This window comes from Dermochelys coriacea, chromosome 3 (assembly GCF_009764565.3).
Source record: "Dermochelys coriacea isolate rDerCor1 chromosome 3, rDerCor1.pri.v4, whole genome shotgun sequence".
Classification (NCBI taxonomy): domain Eukaryota; kingdom Metazoa; phylum Chordata; order Testudines; family Dermochelyidae; genus Dermochelys; species Dermochelys coriacea.
In genome coordinates this window covers 117,078,712-117,091,892 of record NC_050070.1, presented here as the reverse complement: position 1 = coordinate 117,091,892, position 13,181 = coordinate 117,078,712, and the positions used below count along the sequence as shown (strand labels likewise).

Here is a 13,181-nt window from a genome sequence, read left to right as displayed (position 1 = left end):
GGCTTCCCACCAAACAGCTGATTTGTGGGTAGCTGGGGGGAAAGGGGGTGCTGAGAAGCAGAGCGGGGCGGTGCATTCGGGGCGTAGGTGGAGCGGAGGTGAGCTGGGGCTGGGTGCGGGGCGGGGAGCTGCCGGTGGGTGCTCTGCACCCACCAAATTTTCCCTGTGGGTGCTCCAGCCCCAGAGCACCCCCAGAGTCGGCACCTAAGGCGCCACTTTTGCTGTGATCAGTGGGGGGAGCGGCCGCTTCCCCTGCTCCCTCCCAGCTACTCTCCCCCACCCAGGAGCCAGAGGGACCTGCCGGATGCTTCCTGGGAGCTGCCCCAGGTAAGCACCGCCGGGACTCCCCACCTCGCCCCCCGGCAGGTCCCTCTGGCTCTTTGGGGTGGGGTGGGCACCCACTACGGTGGCCCATGAGACCCTCCTGCCCAGTTCTGGGGGCAGTCAGGGGCAGGGGAGGAGGGTGGATGGGGCAGGGATCCTGGGGGGGGTGTCAAGGAGCGTGGGGGGTTGGATGGGGCAGGAGTCCCCGGGGGGCGGGGGTGGGCAACGACCTTCTCGTGGGGTGAGGAGGGAACCCATTGTTAAGATTTTGGCAGCTCATCACTGGGGGCTACCCCCAAAAATAAAGACTTGATGAGGTTGGATCTCTTTGGACGTAAAGTTTACTCGTCTTCTAGCCTTAGCAGAGAGTGGCCAACCACCAAGCCCTCCTGGGCTGATAAGACTTCAATATGTGGCAAGCCATGGCCAAGTTCGAAGGTCGCTCCCTGAGGCTTCCAAGAAAGAGTTCCGAGTGATCCTCGATGAGGGCACTATTGAGACGAGGACGGCCCTCTAAGTGGCATCGGATGCTGCTGATGCTGCTTCCCGCTCCAGGGCTTCCGCTATCTCCATGCGGCGAGTCTCTTGGCTGCTCCTCTTGGATTGTCTCCTGAGGCCCAGCAGTCATTGCAGGACCTGTCCTTTGTTGGAGGGGCCCTATTTGCAGAGCAAACAGACAGCAAGTTGCATGGTCTTAAGGACTCCCACACCACCCCGAAAACCCTGGGTCTCTAGATGCCAGCCCTGGTGCATAAGTGGTTCAAACCGCAGCAGCTTAAGGGCCAGGGGAGCCAGCCTTGGCAGGACCAGCCCCATAAATGAGCCAAGGGTTACAAGCGCCGCCCGAGCCACCCACCTCCATCATCTGCGCAGTCGGGCTTGACCCATAATAAGCAGGGGGCCAAATGGTCATTTTGAGGGTGTGCCTGAGGGCGATCTACCAGACTATTTTCCAGATCCATCTTTCCCAGTGTTCTCTGACTGCCTTTCCCCTTTCCTCCTGGCGTGGACTGCTATAACTTTGAACTACTGGGTCCTCAGCACAGTGGAATAGGGTTATACCCTCCAGTTCCTTTCTCCCCACCACTTCCCACCTGCCTTCCCCGTCTCTCTTCAGGCATCCCCTCATGAGAGTTTCCTCGCGCAGGAGGTAAAGAGGTTACTACAGCTGGATACGGTGGAAGAAATTCATTGTGAGTACAGGAACAAGGGGTTCTATTCCCAGTAGTTTTTAATCGAAAAGGTCAAGGCAGTCTACGGCCCATCCTGGACCTGTGAGACCTCAACAAGTACCTACAGAAGCTAAAGTTCCACAAGGTCTCTCTGGCTTCTATTATCCCCTCCCTGCATCCGGGAGTCTGGTATGCTGCCCTCAATTTGAAAGACGCACACTTCCACATAGTGATCTTTCAAGGACACAGACGCTTCCTCCAGTTTACGGTGGGACCACACCACTACCAGTTTATGGTCCTCCCATTCAGCCTGGTGACAGAACCGAGGGTGTTTACCAAGTACATGTTGGTGGTAGCGGCTTACCTCAGACGCCAGGGTATCCAGATCTACCTATACCTCGATGACTGGCTCATCAAGAGCAACTCCGGGTCTCAAGTCCGAAGGGATGTCATGGTGCTTCAAGCCACGTGATGCTCTCTGAGCCTACTGGTGATTGACAAAAAGTCGACGTTAGTGCCAGTGCAGAGGATAGAGTTCATCGGAGCAGTCCTCGACTCTACCTGCGCCAGAGCGTTCCTGCTGCCGGAAAGGTTCCACACGATGGCAAATCTCATTGCAGAACTCTCCGCATTCCCTCTGACTACAGCCATGGCCTGTCTGCGCCTGCTGGGACACATGGCAGCGTGCACTTATGTGGTCCATGCCAGGCTCCATGCGGCCCCTGCAATGGCTGGCAACAGTCTATTCCCAGTCCCGAGACCCCCAGAAGAAGATCGTTACCATTCCCCAGGCGATACTTACCTCGCTGCGATGGTGGACCGATCGCAGGACAGTCCTGGAAGGGGTTTCGTTCGACAGCCCTCCTCGCTCCATTGAGTTGGAGTCAGACACCTCGAACCTCGGCTGTGGGGCACATCTCGGCAACCTCCAGACACAGGGGATGTGGTCCCTGGAGGAGGCATGGTTACACATAAACATCAAAGAGCTCCAAGCAGTCTGGCTGGCATGAGGAGTCTTCTTGCCTCACCTGTCGGGCAAGGTGGTACGAGTCATGATGGACAACACAGCCTCGATGTTCTACATCAACAGGCAAGGGGGAGCGCGCTTGTCGGCTCTCTATCAGGAGGCATGCTGTCGGTAGGACTTCTGCATCAGCCATGAAATCCACCTGGAAGCTTGTCACCTTCCCAGCATCAGGAATACGCTGGCAGACCAGCTCAGCAGGGACTTCTCCTCTCACCATGAGTGGTCGCTCCATCCAGAGGTAGACTGCATCATCTTCCAAAGGTGGGGAATTCTCCAAGTGGACTTGTTCGCTGCCAGACATAACACAAAATGCCACTGGTTTTGTTCTCGACAGGTCTGAGCAAGGACCCCCTCTCTGATGCCTCCTCTCATGGTCAGGGAGCCTGATGTACGCATTCGCTCTGATTCCACTCATAAGCAGGATCCTAGCAAAGATCAAGAGAGACCAGGCACAGATTATCATGATTGCCCCAGCATAGCCTCGCCAGCGTTGGTTTGGCACGCTCATGAGCCTGTCAGTGGCTCCTTCCTGGCCCCTGCCCAACCGACCGGACCTGCTGTTGCAGGACGACGGTCAGCTCTTACACCCCAGCCTTGGGTCCCTCCACCTCTTGGCATGGATGCTGCATTGCTGAATCCGGAGGAATGGACCTGTTGAAAAGGAGTCCAACAGGTACTCCCGGAAAGTAGGAAGCCCTCAACTAGACTGACTTGCCTGGCTAAGTGGATGAGGTTTTCTCACTGGACATCCAAACAAGGCATCTCTCCCTCACATTCCTCCGTACAGGCTGTTCTGGACTACCTGTCCAATTGAGGAACCAGGGCCTGGCACACGCTTCCATTAGAGTGCATCTTGCAGCCATCTCCGCATTTTACCCAACGATCCAAGGACAGACGTTGTTCTCCCATGACATGATGGTCAGATTCTTGAGATTCCTGCAAATGCTGGCTCCTGTCCTGCAGTGGTCCTCTCTAGGCTCATTGGGCCCTTCCCCATCTGTCATGGAAGGTCACGTTCCTTGTGGCAGTGATGTCAGCGAGACTCAGAACTTCAGTACACAGTATACAGTATCTTCTGCAAAGATAAGGTTCAGTTGCAGTCCCACCTGGCCTTCCTGCCAAAGGTGGTCTCCATCTTCCATATGAACCAGGACATCTTCCTCCCGGTGTTCTGTCCCCCAAACCACACAAGACCAGTGAAGAGAGGCATTTTCATGTCCTGGACGTCCAGAGGGCCTGGGCTTTTTACTTAGAACATACCAAGCATTTCTGTAAATCGCTACAGTGGATAGGATGAAGGGTCACACGGTGTCCTTGCAGAAGATTTCCAATTGGATCACCGCATGCATACAGACCTGTTACGACCTAGCGGGGGTTCCACTGCCGCCAGTTGTCAGAACCCACTCGACAAGAGCTCAGGCGTCTTCGGCGGCCTTCCTGGCACACATTCCTATCCAGGATTTCTGTAGAGCTGCAACATGGTGCTCTGTCCACATGTTTACTGCTATTATACCATCACTCAGCAGGCCGGGGACAACACTGGGTTCGGCAGAGCTGTGTTGCAATCTACATGTCTGTGGACTCCTATCCACCTCCAGGGGTACTGCTTTGGAGTCACCTAATATGGAATGGACATGAGCAAGCACTCAGAGAAGAAAAGACAGTTACCTTTTCCATAACTGGTGTTCTTCGAGATGTGTTGCTTATGTCCATTCCATGACCTGCCCTCCTTCCCCACTGTTGGAGTTGCTGACAAGAATGGAGCTGGAGGTGCCCTTTATACCACACCATGTGGGTGCCACTCCAGAGGGCGCCAGAGCTGGTCCCCTATGGATACTGCTGTGGGAAAAACTTCTGGCACCAGTGCATGTGGCAAAAACACACACCTAATATGGAATGGACATGAGCAACACATCTTGAAGAACACCACTTATGGAAAAGGTAACTGTCTTTTCATTTTAGATTTTTCTTCTTTGTGTGTGTAAAGACTGCCTGCGATAGCAGAGAACATAATAGCCTGTACCATAGAAGTTGTTAATTTGTTAATTTTTTACAACTTCATTTCCAGGTGAAAGAAATAGAGGACTTCATTACCCATTGGTGTAAATTGGTGCAGCTTTGTTAAAGTCAATGGAGCTGTGACAGTTTACACCAATAGAATTTATTCCAGAGTTTTCAGAAAAAAATAAACTTGTTCCTTGTGATCCTAGAGTGTGTTCATATATGCAGCTTGGAGAATCCAGGGAATTTACAAGCCAAAGGCATGAAAATCCTTGGAAGACATTAAACAATAATATGGCTACACTTGCAGCATATTGGCTTTCAAACAAAATTTTCATCAGTGAGGTTCCCAGGCTTCATATTATGTTATAAAACAGATTGTAAGTTCTCCACACTACCTTTAACTCTGGATTTCCATGTTTTCCAATGTGTACTTTTGCAAAAAATGAACCTTAACTTAGAATTACCATGTTTTATAAATGTTGTATTTTCTGGCATTTGCGTACAGATACAAATGTACAAACTTAATTCCCCATACTGCCTTTTATCCCTTACTTAGTTCTACCAACTTCTGCTCCCCTGTATTGAGGATCCAGATCATATATTTTACCCCTGGGTAGTATTTTTTATAATAATGCTATTTTATGGTTTTCCCTTGCTTTGTGGGCCTGTAAGGTGATGTGAGATGTTCAGGATGGACACAGAAAAATAAACAATTCTTGGAAAACCAGCCATTGTAGGATATTTAATCATAGTGGTCCTTCTCTGCTTGCCTTGTTCAAGCTGAGTAGTACGTTATTTAGTGAGCAGTCTCATTGATTTTCCCCTTGGGACTACTCACTGAGTAAGATGCTTCTCAGCCTAAGTAACAGTAGCAGAATTGGGACAATTATTATTTAGTAGATGAATTTTAAAAATATTTAACATAGTAGCATGTTATTTAGAAAATTAATTCCGTTTGGAGCCCTGTTCTGAATGGCTGTAAATAATCATTTGCTACAGTTGAAGGTATCATATTTTTTTTAATCAACTGACATTCTTTTGTGTTACTGTGTTGTAATAATGATTTCTCAAAGGAGTGAATTCTTTCACATGCATGTAGCTTCAGTATACTACAGTCCATGCTCCAAAGAGCTTGCAGTCTAAAGCCCTCATCTAGCAAACACTTAGGCGTGTGTATAACTTTACACACACGGCTAATCCATTGAAGTCAGTAGGATAGCCCACATGCATAAAGTTACACATGTTCTTAAGTGTTGGTAGGATCAAGGTTCAAGAAACTCTTTTGATTACTTTGGGCAAGATTGTGAATCCCTTGCTCACATTGGTTAGCAGTTACTCATAGCAGTAGTTCCACTGACTTCTAAAGGATTTCATGTACAAATAAATGATTCATAATTTAGCCCTCAGAGCACATTCAAAAAACTAACTTCTCATATTCCTCCTGCATCCAGAAGAACTGTATTCCTTCCTCTGGGTACACATTAATGGAACATTATGCCCCTATTATGTTGTAATATTGCAATGTGTTCTCAAGAGAAGAACTTTGGAAGTCATCCAGACTATCCATGGAGTAAATAAAAAGCATTGTACATTGTATAAATCATAAGTTAAATGAGCTTTGAACATACAGTAGTTTTGATTGGAAAGCATAATCTGCTTGAAGTGATACTGTGACATTATGATTTTAGTAAGTTCTCTGTTACTTTCTGATAAGAATAAACCCTTTTAAATAATACTTTTCATTTCATTTCATTTTGGCCACTTTATTATAAAAATCACTGAGATTTGATTGCAGAAAATGTCTCTTTTTAGAACAGACATGTTTTTCTATTAGTGCAAGAATAGGTAATATACACTGTTGTTTTCAACAAAATATTTAAAAGTGCATGTAATTATTATAACATTATCTAGATATATTTTGGTAGTTATTAAAATGAAAAATCAGACGCAAAATAGAAACCTTTTCTAACTCTGACATGGAAATTGTTTCTAAAGTGGTTCTTTTTTGATTAAAGCTAAAATGTTAGAAAAATTGTTTTTTACATATGACCCAAGCAAAATATTTATTTAGACCATATAAAGTGTTTGCAAATATTTTATTATTTTATTAGATCTAAAAGTTGCTTTGTTTGCTGTTTTGAGATTACTCTTAATGATCCTTTTTTCTCCTCTGTGGAGCCTTCTTAATATATCATATGTTATTTTTATAACTTTTTGGGGATGTTTAATATGAAGTAGAGATTCTTCCTGGTGATTCCATTGCCACCAGAAATGTAGAAATACTATGCAATATGCTAACAGAACAATAGTTTTTCTTTATTACTGATAGCCTGTGCCTGAAATGCTTTTTTCACTGACAAACTTTGATACTGTATGTTTCTAAGATTCTTCTTCTATTCTTGTTTGTCCGAACTAATATTTGTAGTGGGGGTAATACCATTTAAATAGGAAATTTATAAAAATCCACATTTTTCCTCCCTTCGTCCCAAAGTTGTATGAAAATCTCTTGATATTTGTGCAATAGTTGGAATCGGAGGAGCAGTGAAACTGGTGGGGTGTCAGAGGACAAGAAAAAAGGATAATGATGGAAATGCCTATACAGTGGGGTTGCTATAGCAATGCCTGGAGGATAATTCTGCTGGGCTGCTGAGAGGTTTCCTTGGTAAAGGCCTGTGTTTCATTTAGCTTCTGATTCTGATTGAATTAGGGCATCTCCAAAACACAGAAGTCAATATAACTGGTGAAACATGACTGAAAATAAAATAAAAACTGTGTATTATTTTATTTATTTAGGGATTCTCCTCCCCCCAATGTCCCATACTGAAATGATGATATTTGTTTAATGGTGTTTAAAAGAAAAAAGGTATTTTGTGTAATGGTCTAAGAATGAACACTCGCAGTATTTTCATATGGTAGTTATCGGTACTGGTCACTGAAAATGATTATGGGTCAGTGAGTATTTCTATGACTTCATTGGGAATACTGACATGAGAAAAGATGGAAATGTCTGCAGAATCCTATAGACCTTATTCAAGCAAAACTCCCATTTGAATCCATATGAGTATTGCTTCAATAAGGACTACAAGAATGGGCACTGAATATGAGTGTAGTGTTATCACTGTGAGCTAGCGTCATGATATCAGTGGAGAAAAGCTGGTGCCTTTTTGACATAGATTTGGTAGCAGTCTCATAAGGTTAAGATGTAACCACTACGCTGACAAATTTTCATTTTTGAGATAGATGTATATTGTAAGGAATGTGCAGAGATGTGTGGTTTAGGGTGAAATCCTGACTTCATTGAAATCAATGATAAAACTCACATTGACTTCAGTGAAGGCAGGATCTTACCTTTAATGCTCAGGTATTCATGGCAGCCTAAAGAGAAGTCTCAAAATCTGTTAGTCACACTCCTTAAGGGTTCATGTCTTCTGTGGTCTATTAACACACGGTCAAGGGTTTCATATCCTGTGTCGAACCTTGTAACTTGGAAATCGTGTTCTGGAGTGGGGGATATTTTGGACCCTGAAGTGTCAGTTTGGCTGATGTAAACATCCCTTGTTCCTGAGTGATTAGGAGTTTGTTGTGATGAAAACAACTCTACTTCAGGCTGGATAGCACTACTTTGGTTATGGTTATTCAAGGTTTTCAATACAAATCCCTATTTTCAGTTCAGAAAAAAAGAAGTGTCTTCTGTAGAAACCTGCATGGACCTCGGAGCGAGTGTGGCACATGAAACACCTTCTTCTTTGCTGTTCCTTACTTCTGGAACACTCACCATAACCTCGAGTGGCAAGCAATTTCCTGCTCCTTTTCAAAACATGCTTCCTCAGTGAAGCCTCCCAGTGTTAATCCACTACCAAAAGAAATGCTATTATCAAGGCTTAAAGTGGGCTAGGTCACCTACGGTTAATGTCCCAGCCAAAACAAATGAAAAGCTCTGAGGTGTCTCTGGGTTTGGGGTGAGAGTTGTGCTGGCGAAGAGGACTGCATGGCTGAATCTAATGCAATGCTTTCTGCCTGGGAAACAGAAAGTGCAGTATCAACTATCCCCAGGGGAGTATTTTCCTGATCATTTCAGGACATGCTGCTGCTCTCAATGCTGCCATAATAGGTATTTAGAACACAAGCACAAATGTACCAGGAATGGATTGCACATACATTTGAGGTTGGAAATAAATCACCTGGGTCTAATTTGGATCGTGCTCTGATTTTAGAACTGTTGGAGTTAGCAATACTGCATTTTTCAATTTGTTGGCAACACCCCAGACTCTGCTGCAGATGGAGACATGCTACACACCCCGGTCAGCAAAATCAGATCATTTTCACATTTGCATCCACTCTGCTGTTGCTGACTAATATTACAACTACTTCTCTGCATGTTGCAAAGGAAGCTAAGGAGAAGGGTGCTCATAGATCAGACAGACTTCTCTGAGACAGTATTACGACCATGGCTGGCCGGTGTCAGCTGACTTGGGCTTGTGGGGCTCAGGATACAGGGCAGTTTAATTGCAGTATAAACATTCGGGCTCAGGCTGAAGCCTGGATTCTTGGATCCTCCTCCCTTGCTAAATAATTTGTTCCACCTTGTATTTATCTGTGATACTCCGAGTACGTTTCTTAGCCCTGAAGAAGAACTCAGTGTAAGCTGGAAAGTTTGTCTCTCTCACCAACAGAAGTTAAAAGAAAAGGAGTACTTGTGGCACCTTAGAGACTAACAAATTTATTAGAGCATAAGCTTTCGTGAGCTACAGCTCACTTCATCGGAGCTGTAGCTCACGAAAGCTTATGCTCTAATAAATTTGTTAGTCTCTAAGGTGCCACAAGTACTCCTTTTCTTTTTGCGAATACAGACTAACACGGCTGCTACTCTGAAACCAACAGAAGTTGGTTCAGTAGAAGATATTACCTCACCCACCTTGTCTCTTTGATCATCACCCATTGGCATTTATTGGCTTTCTTTCTGGCAGTCTCGACAGAGAGGCTGGGAGTTAGATGGGTGTTGAAAATGAAGTACCTTGTCACCCCGAGAGGTGATCCATCTAGGTCAGGGTGGAGGCATGCAGAGGCAGAAGCTTGTGCTGCTTCTGCTGTCCCCGGTCTGTGAATGAAGCAATTAGGCTACTAGGGCTGCCAATCTGGCACCTTTCACAAGCACTAAATTCACTTGAAATAATCACCTCAATTGTTGATTATACTGATTTTAGCTAATAACCAGCTTTAGATTAATGCCTTAAAAGGCAGATTAAATGCATGTAAATCTCTTGAAAACTATAGCAATGATTTTCCAATAGGAGGTTGTTTTCATTTGCAACTTTACTCACTTCATTGAGAATAGTATGAAGGAAGGTAATATAATCCACACAGGTCAAACAATTCTCTGTGCAATATCAGGATTTCAGAGTGGAGAAAGCCTCAGGTCACCACACTGAAATGAGGATTGTTGTCTACTAATGGTCCTTATGAGTTGACTGTCCTGGATACCAGAAAGGGAAGGGTTATTGGAGCTGGTTCGAAGCTTTATTTATTTTATTTTATTTTATTAACAAGAAAATAGTCAAATACTTTTTAATGTCAGAATGTAAGAAGAGAGGGTTAAAAAGAAAAAAAATACATATACATCCCAATGAATATAGGCTAGGACAATAATCATTTAGCAGAAGCAGAGGGGAGAATGAACACATGCATTTAAATCCCCAAGGAGATTAAGACAAAGGTTAATAAAGGTAATAAGAACAATAAAAGAGTTGCAGTTCACAGGGGAAATGCTGTAGGAATGAAATGCAATTATAATCAGTGTATGGGGCTAAATGTGCTCCTGTGCTACCAATAGTGGAGGAGAACAAAATGTAGCAGTCCCAGGCAGGCATGCTGCAGAAGTGGTGGACAGCTGGTTCTATAGTGTGTGCCTCTCCACCCGCAACCTTTCGGAAACCCATGTGTGAGTATGCTGCAGGGACTGGCATCCACAGATGGGAACAAGGGGGACAGGTCGTAGAGAAGTCACTGTCTGTAGCATCATCCCAAACTCTCAACCCCACACAGATTTTCACCATAAATTAATGTTGATTCTATTTGCATTAATTTATGTGGGTTCTCTCACAGATCAGGGAATCCTCCCAGGGGATTGGGGCAGCAGCAGTCGGTGACACAACGAGAGCACAACTCCTGAAGGTGCTGCCATAAATCTGGGCCAGGAGATAGTATAGAAGCACTGGGCTTCTGTACAAATGGCACTGGCTTCCACTGATCTCCTGAAATCTGTGTGTTCCAAGTAGCAACCCCCATTCCAGATCCAGATGGTGTAGCGGCGGGGAGCAAACCAGGCTCCCAGAAAGTGCCATCAGTGAGTCTAAACTAATTTGTTCCTCCTCTCTAAATGAGAATAAACTGAACCAGGGAGGATAGGCTGTTAGTTTGTAAATGTAAATAAGTGCATTTCCAACTCATTTTTCTGTTACATATCCTCAGTGTAAGTGAACAGTTAGTGTGAAGCTAGCAATAAGTTTATTTCTTGAAAAAACTGGCAGGCACATAGTCCAGAATCTGTTTCAACATCATTTTACCCAGTTTTCTTCTTTTGTGCTGACCTCTGCAACAGTTTCCACCAGAAAGTGATTTTGACATTGCTGTAGTTTTCTTGGGAAAGTCTGTGGCATATTAATCCTTTGATATCCTTATAGAACTGTAAATGTGGCACGTTGGCAGGCACAATAAGCTCTCTTGTTATGTGTGAGAGGGAGCTGCTGGCAAGTTGTTCTTCATGAGAACTCTTAGATTTTTGAATTTATTCCTCAACTTGGTCAGAAATAGCCCAAATATGTCACCTGTGCAGGCACGCAGCAAGCCTGTCTGTTTTTGTGGGATTTTGAGGAGGGTAAGAGTATAGGATGATTGGAACAGAATTTGAGGCAGAATGTCCTACTGATTCATTTATTTTTAATACTTGACTATACCTGGATTTGTTAAGGAGTAAAAGCTGATTTGGGCGATTGACTAATTTTATACATGATTTTAAGAGAAGGCAGGGCTCCTAGAGCTTTGGATGGGCATCTTTTCTGTTTTAGAAATGGGAAAAAAAATAAAATATTTATAACAAACTCCATGCCGGCAATAACCACAACTGCCCTTGTCCTAATCAAGGGCAACAGCCATCTACTGCATATAAAAACAGGTGATATACTGTACTTTTACTTTTCTGTCTCCTCAACCATGTCCACCACTTGGAGAAGGTTTCACACTCTCCAAATAACAGACAGGCCAGGTCTCAGAGTCAGGACACTAACTGACCACTAAGGCCTGATAAAATGTCTTCAGTTTTTTTCCCTTCACTACAAAAAAAAAGGGAGGGCGGGGGTGCGGGAGCAAAATCCATGTGAATACAAAGAGTATCTTAAAAATATTGCGTCTCCCAACATCAGTGCATGCACACTCTTGAATTTCAGTGGCTTCTGTTTTGCTGTTGGTGTTGAATCTCTTTTCATCTACCTTCATTTTCTTCCACTGATCTTCTATTCCCCATCATTTATTTCTGTCCTGATTGAAGAGACAGGGTAGGCTTAGCAAGTTACAAAGCATACACTGATTTTAGCATTGCTATCATTTTTCTTTTTTTTGTGAAAGAGGCATAGTTCTGGCACAGGCCTGTAAAAAAATAATTAAAAATACAAAAAATACAGTTAAGTCTTTCCTTGATTCCCCTTTGTCCAGTAAGTCTGAATGGGGTAATTCATGTACTCAGAGGAACAGATGTGCAATAACTACTATGTAAGCTTAGAACATTGCTACCTTTTGTAAGAGTCCACATTGTTGCTTTGACTTGGCAAGCCTTTGTACAGCTGCTTTAAATTAAAATTGAATTAATGGAGATGGAAATTGCTATATAATATTGCTCACTTAACACTTTACAGTGCCAATGCCAGACTACTGACCAAAGGAACTTTCCTTGAGCAGTGCCATTCACATCTCTGTATGCCGACTGTTACGTGTTCTCAGATGACATCTTGACAAGCTGTAGCTGATTTGGCACTCTTCTGTGCAAATATGGCTCTCTTGACACTATTCCTAGCAGCTCTGAAATCCCCCTGGAAATGAAAAGGAAAGCAGGTTAATGAGAAACTCTTTATAGTTTTTAAGACTAAATTTCAAAAAAATTGAGATTTTGTGGGGAAAAGTAAGCACTGGAACACTTTTTTGTTTCATCAGAGCAAACAATCTGTATGGAAGCCTAAGAAGCTATCAAAAGATATATTTTAATGGCGCAGCTCTATAATTTAATAGTACACATTGTTCAATGGAGCTGTATTGCTTTGCGTAGACTTTAGCAGAAACATTGTGTGGACAATGTTGTAGGATCAGTGCTGCCAACCTTAAAAGTATAGATATAGTTAGGCGCCTAGCTGTCATTAATTTTCAGTGGGAATTAGGCACCTATCTGCCATTTGGGCCATTATCTGCTAAATACCTCATAGTACTATTCAGTTAGCCAAAGTCTACACTCCATGTTCAAGACTAAAGGGAGTTTTGCCTGCATGAGAAGTGTAAAGTAGGGGCCATGCTGCTTAAAATAAAATAATAATAATAATTTATAACTGAATGGCTTTGTCCACAGATCATGTTGCTCTTGAAGATTTCTGCAACATATTTGCAAATGTCTA

The 13,181-nt window shown here is 44.0% G+C and overlaps 1 protein-coding gene across 1 annotated transcript in view; it reads left to right on the top strand.

Annotated features, from left to right (window-relative positions):
- SYNE1 (spectrin repeat containing nuclear envelope protein 1) overlaps positions 1–13,181 on the top strand; it is a 507,598-nt gene that overhangs the window by 65,200 nt on the left and 429,217 nt on the right.